Raw genomic sequence first — 8,103 nt, forward strand, 5'->3', positions numbered from 1 at the left:
CAGAGCATAAGAAGCAAACACATACAATAAGGACACACAGAGGAGGACACAATCAAGTCAGACATGGTAACAACACAGGAAGAAAGACATCAATACAGACACACAGGAAGGAGGACATCAAAATACAGGTACACACAGGAAAACAGACATCAAAAACAGCACACACAGGAAGGAGGAGACATCAATAAACTAGGACACATCAGGAAGAACATCATCAATACAGCACAAACAGAAGAGGCGCGACATCAATCTATCAAGGACATCCACAAACGCGAGGGACACAATACAGGACAACACAGGAACGGAGGGACATCAAACAGACACACAGAAAGGACATTCCAATAACATGAAACACCACGAGTAGAGAGAGGACAGCATCGAATACAGGAGAAACTATGCACATGAAAAGAGAGGGACACAAAGTACGGCTGTTCATCAGCATCCATCATAAGGATACAGTGGAAACAGAGAGATGTAATAGGAGCCTAGAGCAACTACAGCCTCCATACAGTGGAACAGGAGATGGTAATCAGCCCTATACAGTGGAACCAAGGGAGATTCAATCTAGCCTCTTACTCAGACTCCATACAGTGGAAACAGGAGATGTAATCAGGCTCTAATCACCCCTCCAACATGGAACAGGGAAATATATATCAAGGCCTCTATCAGACTCATACAGTGGAACAAGGGAGAATGAAGTCTGGGTTCGGCGGCCAAGCTAACACGCAAAGGGACACGACAGATGTCTTCTGCCAGCTCCTGTGAATCCTTCTCCATATGGCCTTATGGTTCGCTCGAGGAGAGAGATTAGGCACAAGAAGGAGTGATGGGGGAAAATGGCCTGCAGGAATAATTGTTTCTGCAGGCCAGCTCTTGTGTAGTATACGATCTGCCTAGGCAACAGAAAATAAACAAAATACCAGCAGCACACCATAAGCCAGAAATAAGACCAAGACGACTGGAAGGTATTGTTGTACCCTTCTCTGGCCCTGGTCGATGGAAGGGAAGGCTGTTGCCTTAGCTGTGAGTTCTCCTGGGTGTTCGCTATCAGATTGACCTTGTCATAATAGGCTGACAGCCAGTTGTGTATTAAGCAGGCCCATCTTGGCTAGGTGGGTGTTAAGACTTGACGCTTGAGATAGTGATGGCTGGCTCTCTCACCAAGGTGGAGCTCAGACTCAGTTTGCCAGCCTGTCACTGGGCCAAAACCATTCTCTCCGCCCGATTACAGGACACACCACCTGTTCCTTGGCCCGAACAGTTGTCATGAAAATACTATCGAACGGTGTTGTCCTGAAAAACAAATGAATTGAATGTTGAAGTCAGTCTCATAAAACTTATTTATTTCTTCCCCAGAAAGATATGCACGTCTGGGAGTGTCACTGAAGGTGTTGTAGCAAACACACCTGGTGCTGCTGATGGTCTGGCAGGAGGTTACCATGGCTACGCGTGGGGAAGGGGTACGTGACAACCAAGAGTTGCCTCTGAAGCTTTATTACATCATCACTTGTGCGTCCTGTACCCGGCAGAAGAACTGTATGCAAGATTACGCCTGCCCTGGCTGGATGCGCACTGTAGCGAATGTACAGACTACTACTATTTGTACGAATCAACACTGTAGCAGAGATCACTAGACTCTGCTGTAGTCTGTCAATGTTAAACAACTCTCTCTACACAACCAGATCACAGAGGAGGAGCTGATTAACTCATGTTTGGCATGAGTTGAATATATGTTCTATATCAGAGTATGACTACTAGGACCACTTACTGGACTGACGATTTCACTGTGCAGGCCTGGCAGAAAACTGTATTTCACACTGGCCAGTTGATGACTAACTAATTAAACGTGGCTGGCGATGATTAACTGTGCCAGCTGGCTGTCTGACTGTGTTCACTGGCCAGCTGGCTGGCTGACTGTTCACTTGGCCAGCTGGATGAACATGACTGATTTAACCTGGCCACGCCTGGGCGCTGACTGTTTCAACTGGCCAGCTGGCTGCTGACTGTTTCAGTGGAACCAGCTGGATGACTTGACTGATTAACTGGCACAGCCTGGCTGGCTGACCTGCTTCACCTTTGGCCAGCTGGATGACTGACTGTTTCACTGGCCAACTGGCCTGGCTGACTGGTTTCACTGGATTCCGCTGGCCAGCTGGATATACTTGACTGTTTCAAACCACTGGCCCAGCGGCTGGCTGAACTTGTTTTCACACAATAAACTGGCCAGCTGATGACTCGACTTGTTCACATCAACACACACAACGATGGCCTAGCTGCTGACTAACTTGATTAACTGGCTGGGGCTGAGACTGTTTTCACCACTGGGCCCAGCTGGCTGACTTGTTCACACACATACAAGACAAATGGCCGGCTTGCTGACTGTTCATCACCAGCACACATCACTGCACTCCTTCCGCCTTAAGTCATCCCCAGCTGGCAGTGAACAACAGTCAGTCCATCCAGTCTGGCCAGTGGAACACAGTCCAGCCGAGCCAGCTGGCAGTGAAACCAGTCAGTCATCCAGCTGGCCAGTGAACAGTCAGCTCAGCAGTTGGCCAGGTGAAACAAGTCAGTCATCCAGCTGGCAGTGAAACAGTCAAGCCAGCCAGCTGGCCAGTTTTTAATCAGTCCAGTCATCCAGCGGCCACTGAAACAGTCAGCCACCAGCGGCCAGTGGAAACAGTCCAGCTTAACCCAGCTGGCACATTAAATCAAGTCAACGTCATCCAGCTGGCAGTGAATACAGTCAGCCAGCCAGCTGGCCAGTAAACAGTCAGACCAGGCCACTTGGCCAGTTAATCAGTCAGCCAGCCAGTTAATTAGTTAGTCATCCAACTGGCCAGTGAAACAGTCTGCCAGCCTGCCAGTGAATCAGTCAGTCAGTAAGTGGTCCTAGTAGTCATACTCTTATATAGAACATAATCAACTCATGCAAACATCAGTTAATCAGCTCCTCCTCTGTGATCTGGTGTTATAGAGAGAGTTGTTTAACATGACAGACTACAGCAGAGTCTAGTAGTCTCTGCTACAGTGTTGATCGTACAAATAGTAGTAGTCTGTCTTCGCTACAGTGCGCATCCAGCCAGGCAGGCGTATCTGCAGGTAACAGGTTCTTCTCCGGGCTACCAAGACGCACAGTGATGATGTCATAAAGCTTCAGAGGCAACTCTGCTGCTCACGGGACCCCTCCCACAGCGTAGCCATGGTAACCTCCTGCCAGACCATCAGCAGCACCGGTGGTTCTGCCACAACACCTCAGTGACACATCCCAGACGTCATATCTTTCTGGAAGAGATAAATAAGTTACTAGAGACTGATTCAACATTCAATTCATTTGTTTTCAACAACACCGTTCGATAGTATTTCATGACAACTGTTCGGGCCAAGACAGGTGTGAGTCCCTGTATCGGCGGAGAGAAGGAGTTTGGCCCAGTGACAGGCTGGCAAACTGAGCTGAGCTCCACCTTGGTGAGAGAGCCATCACTACTCTCATGGTCAACGTGCTAACACACCTAGCCTGATGGCCTGCTAATACACACTGGCTGTCAGCCTATTAGGCACAAGGTCAATCTGATAGCACACCCAGAGAACTCACAGCTAGGCAACAGCCTTCCTTCCATCGACCAGGGCCAGTAGAAGGGTAACACCAATACCTCCAGTCGTCTTGGTCCTTATTTCTGCTTCATGTGTGCTGCTGTATTTGTTTATTTTCTGTTGCCTAGGAGATCTATACTACACAAGAGCTGGTCTGCAGGAACAAATATATTCCTGCAGGCCATTCCCCCATCACTCCTCTTGTCCTAATCTCTCTCCTGAGCCACCATAAGGCCACATGAGAAGGACTCACAGGAGCTGGCAGAAGACATCTGTCTGTCCCTGCCGTGTACTGCCGACCAGAACCAGACTGATCCCATCTCCCTGTTCCACTGTATGGAGTCTGATAGAGGCCTGATTATATTTCCCTGTTCCACTGTATGGAGGGTGATAGAGGCCTGATTACATCTCCCTGTTCCACTGTATGGAGTCTGATAGAGGCCTGATTACATCTCCCTGTTCCACTGTATAGAGGCTGATTACATCTCCCTGTTCCACTGTATGGAGGCTGATAGAGGCCTGATTACATCTCATCTGTCCACTGTAGAGGCTGATACAGGCCTGATTACATCTCCCTGTTCCACTTCTGAGGCTGATAGCAGGCCTTGATGTATATTTCCCTGTTCCACTGTAATGGAGGCTGATTGAGCCTGATACATCTCCTGTCCACTGTATGGACGTCTGATATAGAGGCTAGATGAATTCTCCCTGTTCCACTGTATGGAGGCTGATTACCATCTCCTGTTCCACTTAAATGGAAGGGCTGATAGAGGCCTGAGTACATCTCTCCTTTCCACTGTAGTGAGGCCTGATAGAGCCCTGAGTACATCTCCCTGTTCCACTGAATGGAGCTGATAGAGGCCCTGATTACATCTCTCTGTTACCACTGTATGGACGGCTGAATAGAGGCCTGATTACATCTCCGTTCCCCTGTATGGAGCTGATTGAGGCCTGAAATTACATCCTCCCTGTTCACTGTATGAGGCGTGATAGAAGGCTGATTACATCTCTCCTGTTCCACTGGATGAACAGCCTGATAGAGGCTGATTACATCTCCCTGTTCCCCAGCATATGGAGGCTGATAGAGGAAGTAGACAAGAGGGGAAAATGGACCATACAAGAAAACCTACAACTAAACTTAGAATGTTCTAAAAGGAACACTGGACCCAGGCAACACACATGTGAAGAAAACATGAACATCTATTATAATCGCTGCCTTTACACCAGTACAGTCAGCCTCTAGTTGACACCAGTCCAGTCAGCCCCTGTTGATCACCAGTCAGTTAGCCTTAGGTGACACCAGTCCAGGTCAGCCTCTAGTGACACCAGTCCAGTCAGCCTCTAGGTTGACACCAGCCCATCCAGCCTCTAGGTGACACCAGTCCAGTCAGCCTCTAGTGAACACCAGCCAGTCACTCTAGCTGACACCAGTCCAGTCAGCCCTAGGTGACACCAGTCCAAGTCACCTCTAGGTGACACCAGTCCAGTCAGCCTCTAGGTGACACAGTCCAGTCCATGGGGGGCGCGGCTCTAGGTGGACACCAGTCAGTCAGCCTCTAGTGAACAACCAGTCCCCCAGTCAGCCTCATAGTGATACCAGTCCAGTCAGCCTCTAGGTGACACCAGTTCCAGTCAGCCTCTAGGGACACCAGTCCAGTCAGCCTCTAGGTGACACCAGTCAGTCCAGCTCTAGTGACCCAGTCCAGTCGCCTCTAGTGATACAGTCCAGTCCAGCCTCTATGGTGACACAGTCCAAGTCAGTCCCTAGTGTGAACCAGTCCAGTCAGGCTCTGAGGTGACAACCAGTCCAGTCAGGCATGCTAGTTTTGACACCAGTCCAGTCAGCCTCTGGTGACACCAGTCCAGTCAGCCAGGTGACACCAGTCATCAACCTCTAGGTGAACACCAGTCCATCAAGCTCTAGGTGACACCAGTCCAGTCAGCCTCTAGGTGACACCAGCAGTCAGCCTCTAGGTGACACCAGTGCAGTCCAGCCTCTAGGTGACACCAGTCCCAGTCAGCTCTAGTTGACACCAGTCCAGTCAGCCTCTAAGGTGACACCTCAGTCCAGTCCAGCCTCTAGGTTGACACCAGTCCAGTCAGCCTCTAGGTGACACCAGTCCACCAGCACTAGGTAACCAGTCCATCCAGCCTCTAGGTGACACAGTCATAGCCTCTAGGTGACACCAGTCAGTCAGCTCTAGGTGACACCAGTCCAGTCAGCCTCTAGTTGACACCAGTCCAGTCAGGCCTCTAGGTGACACCAGTCCATCAGCCTAGGTGACACCAGTCCAGTCAGTCCTCTAGGTGATACCAGTCCAGTCAGCCCTAGTTGACACCAGTCCCAGTCAGCCTCTAGTTGACACCAGTCCCATCAGTCCCCTAGTTGACACCAGTCCAGTCAGCCTCTAGGTGACCCAGTCAGTCAGCCTCTAGTTGACACCAGTCCAGTCAGGCTCTAGTTGACACCAGTCAGTTAGCCTCTAGTGACACCAGTCCAGTCAGTCCTCTAGTTGACACCAGTCCAGCCAGCCCTCTAGTAACTACAAGTCCAGTCACGCCTCTAGTTGACACCAGTCCAGTCAGGCTCTAGGTGATACCATTCCAGTCAGCCTCTAGGTGACACCAGTCCAGTCACCTCTAGGTTGACACCCCAAGTCCAGTCAGCCTCTAGGGACACCAGTCAGTCAGCTCTAGTTGACACCAGTCCAACGTCAGCCTCTAGTGTACACCAGTCCAGTCAGCCTCTCAGTGATACCAGTCCAGTCAGCCTCTAGTTGACACCAGTCAGTCATCCTCTAGGTGATACCAGTCCCCCCAGTTTTCAAGCCTCTAGGTGATACCAGTCCAGTCAGCCTCTAGTTACACCAGTCCAAGCAGCCTCTAGGTGATACCAGTCACAGTCATGCCCTCTAGGTGACACCAGTCCAGCAGCCTCTAGGTGATACCAGTCCAGTCCAGCCTCTAGTTGACACCAGTCCAGTCAGCTCTAGGTGACACAGTCCGATCAGCCTCTAGGTGACACCAGTCCAGTCAGCCTCTTAGTTGACACCAGTCCAGTCAGCCTCTAGGTGAACCAGTCCAGTCAGCCTCTAGGTGACAACCAGTCCCAGTCAGCCTCTAAGGTGACACACCAGTCCAGTCAGGCTCTAGGTGATACCAGTCCAGTCAGCCGCCTAGGTGACACACAGTCCAGTCAGCCTCTAGTGACACCATTCCAGTCACGGCTCTAGGTGATACCAGTCCAGTCAGCCTCTAAGTGAACCAGTCATGTCAGCTTCTAGTGACCACCAATCAGTCACGCCTCTAGTTGACACAGCCAGTCAGCCTCTAGTGATACCACCACGTCCAGTCAGCCTCTAGTTTGACACCAGTCCAGTCAGGCTCTAGTTGACACCAGTCAGTCAGCCTCTAGGTGACACCATTCCAGTCAGTCTCTAGTTGACACCAGTCAAGTCAGCCTCTAGGTGATACCAGTAAATCACCTTAGTTGCATCAGTCCAGTCAGCCTTCTAGTTGACACCAGTCCAGTCAGGCTCTATTTTGACACCAGTCAGTCAGCCTCTAGTTCGACATCAGTCCAGTCAGCCTCTAGTGACAACCAGTCCAGTCAGGCTCTAGTTGACACCAGTCATCAGCCTCTAGGTGACACAGTCCAGTCTACCTCTAGGTGACACCAGTCCAGTCAGCCTCTAGGTGACACAGTCAGTCAGCCTCTAGGGATCACCAGTTCAGTGACGCCTCTAGTTGCCACCAGTCCAGTCAGGCGCTAGTGACACCCAGTCGAGTCCAGCCTCTAGTGAGACACCAGTCAGTCAGTCTTCTACTTGACACCACAGTCCCCAGTCAGCCCTCTAGGTGGATACCCTCCAATCAGCCTCTTAGTTGACATCAGTCCAGTCAGCCTCTAGTTGACACAAGTCCAGTCAGGCTCTAGTTTGACACCAAAGTCAGTCAGCCTCTAGGTGACCCAGTCCAGTCAGCCTCTAAGGTGACACCAGTCAGTCAGCCTCTAGGTGACACCAGTCAGTCAGCCTCTAGGTGACCACCAGGTCAGTCAGCCTCTAAGTTGACACCAGTCCAGTCAGGCTCTAGTTTGACACCAGTTCCAGTCAGCCTCTAGGTGCACCAGGTCCATGTCAGTCTCTAGTTGACACCAGTCCAGGTAGCCTCTAGGTGATACCAGTCCAGTCAGCCTCTAGTTGAACACAAGTTCACTCCAGCCTTCTTAGGTGACACCAGTCCAGTCAGCCTCTAGTGACACCAGTTCCCTGGTATGCCAATAGGTGATCCAAGTCCAGTCAGCCTCTAGTTGCACCAGTCCAGTCAGCTCTAGTTGACACCGAGTCAGCAGCCCTTGTGACACCAGTCAGTCAGTCTTTAAGTTACAACAGTCCAGTCAGCCTCTAGTGAACCAGTCCAGTCAGCTCTAGTATGACATCAGTTCCAGTCAGCCTCTAGTTGACACCAGCCCAGTCAGGCTCTAGTGAACACCAGTACAGTCCACCC

General features: G+C 50.7%; 1 protein-coding gene across 1 annotated transcript in view; it reads right to left on the reverse strand.

Annotated features, from left to right (window-relative positions):
- Window positions 1–2,788: 2,788 nt before the first annotated feature.
- LOC112072192 (MOB kinase activator 3B) overlaps window positions 2,789–8,103 on the reverse strand; it is a 21,651-nt gene continuing 16,336 nt past the window's right edge. Inside the window, exon 4 of the mRNA XM_024139610.2 lies at window positions 2,789–3,285. The gene's annotated coding sequence lies outside the window, so the exon portion shown is untranslated. The remainder of the gene's footprint in view (window positions 3,286–8,103) is intronic.

Source organism: Salvelinus sp. IW2-2015, unplaced genomic scaffold (genome assembly GCF_002910315.2).
Source record: "Salvelinus sp. IW2-2015 unplaced genomic scaffold, ASM291031v2 Un_scaffold1852, whole genome shotgun sequence".
Lineage (NCBI taxonomy): Eukaryota > Metazoa > Chordata > Actinopteri > Salmoniformes > Salmonidae > Salvelinus > Salvelinus sp. IW2-2015.